The sequence below is a fragment of the Macaca thibetana genome, chromosome 3 (genome assembly GCF_024542745.1).
Source record: "Macaca thibetana thibetana isolate TM-01 chromosome 3, ASM2454274v1, whole genome shotgun sequence".
Lineage (NCBI taxonomy): Eukaryota > Metazoa > Chordata > Mammalia > Primates > Cercopithecidae > Macaca > Macaca thibetana.
The window spans coordinates 97,467,590-97,469,819 of record NC_065580.1 but is presented as its reverse complement, the minus strand read 5'-3'; the positions used below and the strand labels follow the sequence as shown (position 1 = coordinate 97,469,819).

The following is a 2,230-nucleotide window of genomic DNA, read 5'->3' as shown; positions in this document are numbered from 1 at the left end:
CTTTGACCCCAAGAACCTCAGTTTGTGTTTGGGTCACTGCTGGAGTTTGGGTATGTTATAGATGGAGTGGGGTGTGTCTATCATGAAAACTCCTCATCCTAATCACATTTGCCTGCCCAGCTTTCTTTCCTCTACTAACTCAGTTCTGTGAAGGAGCAGAGTGATCTTGGCAACTCTTACTAACTTAGTCTCTCGCATCCTTTCAGTTCACCTTTGGATTCAATTCAGATCCATCTTCACTCTGTAGTACCTTTGTTCTCAATCTGCAGTGGTGGTTTTCATGTGTTATGAGTGGGACAAATAAGTTGTCTAAATAGAATTTTCTTAACCATTTTAAAAACGATTCTTAATTCTCAAACAATTCTCAAAAAAATGCCCAGTAAGATTATTACAGTTTTCAATGCTATTTACAAGTTACCATATGGTGTAGTGGTTAAGAGCATTGGAATCATATAGATTTCAGTTTGAAACTGTCCGTGCTGCTTAGTACGTCTGTGACTTCTTTTGGGAAACTTATTTAAACTCTCTGAGTCTCTGTTTCTTCAAGTAAAGAATTCAGTTTAGTGACTGACATATTGTGAATACTCTTTCTCTCTCTCGGGGGAAAAGTGGCTTTCTTGATTATTTTGTTGGGATCTAAGTGAAGGATGAAGAAGGAGAAAAACTACATGACATGGTATTCATTTGCACTGGGGCTGTTCTGTAAGTGTTCTCTGAAGACATTTTCTTGTGCCTTTTCTGCTTTTTGGTGGAGTGTGTGAGCAGTTCAAGGTTAGGGACTATGTTTTTTTCTGTTTGTTTCCCTCTCTCCCTGTGGCAATTAGGACTGACTGCACAAATGGATAAGGCAAATAAATAAGTTTGCATTCAATCTTATCCAAAAGCCTGAGAAGTGATCACGTAAATATTTTTGACTAGCTAATGTCCTGGACTTCCTAGGGCATCCTGGGTGTGATTCTGACCTTTGCTGTCTCGCTGGAACAGTCCTGATCTAGACCTAATCCCATGGCCGCAGCTGCCTTAGAATTCAACTATGTGCAAGTCCTGGGGCCTTGAGAATGACAATTGGATATGTTTGTGTGTTTATACATCTGTATGCACATATGTATATGTATGTATATACACATACATATATACATACATATTATATATATCCATACACATGCACACACTTAGAATTTCCTACGTATATGAGTTCAGCATTGCTGTTAGATTAGGGAGAAAATGCTGAAATGTTTGTCTTTTGTCTAAGCCATGGAGGCAGGGCTTTGTATCAATTAAAAGGATAGTTGGGCTCTCATGGAGGCAGCTAGCCCAAGGCTGGGGAGCACTGAGCCATGCATGGTGCCCTGCGCTGCCCAGACTAGCAAACAATACACTCAGGATGGCTAAAGGTGACCCCAAGAAACCAAAGAGCAAGATGTCTGCTTATGCCTTTTATGTGCAGATGTGCAGAGAAGAACATAAGAAGAAAAACCCAGAGGTCCCTGTCAATTTTGCAGAATTTTCCAAGAAGTGCTCTGAGAGGTGGAAGACAATGTCCGGGAAAGAGAAATCTAAATTTGATGAAATAGCAAAGGTGGATAAAGTGTGCTATTATCAGGAAATGAAGGATTATGGACCAGCTAAGGGAGCTAAGAAGAAGAAGGATCTAATGCCTCCAAAAGGCCACCGTCTAGATTCTTCCTGTTCTGTTCAGAATTAGGCCCCAAGATCAAATCCACAAACCCCACTATCTCTATTGGAGATGTGGCAAAAAAGCTGGGTGAGATGTGGAATAACTTAAATGACAGTGAAAAGCAGCCTTACATCACTAAGGCGGCAAAGCTGAAGGAGAATTAGGAGAAGGATGTTGCTGACTGTAAGTCGAAAGGAAAGTTTGATGGCACAAAGGATCCTGCTATTGTTGCCTGGAAAAAAGGTGGAAGAGGAAGATGAAGAAGGCAAAGAGGAAGAAGAGGAGCAGGAGGAGGCTGAATAAATAAACTGTTTGTCTCCTTGTGAATACTTGGAGTGGGGAGCACCATAATTGACACATCTCTTACTTGAGAAGTGTTTGTTGCCCTCATTAGGTTTAATTACAAAATTTGATCACAATCATATTGCAGTCTCTCAAAGTGCTCTAGATCAGTGGTTTACATGAAGTGGCCATGGGTGTCTGGAGCACCCTGAAACTGTATCAGAGTTGTACCTATTTCCAAACATTTTAAAAATGATAAGGCATTCTCAT

At 40.6% G+C, this 2,230-nt stretch overlaps 1 pseudogene; it reads left to right on the top strand.

Annotated features, from left to right (window-relative positions):
• The first annotated feature begins 1,312 nt into the window (after positions 1-1,312).
• Positions 1,313-2,012, top strand: LOC126951397 (high mobility group protein B3-like; annotated as a pseudogene).
• The last annotated feature ends 218 nt before the right edge of the window (positions 2,013-2,230 follow it).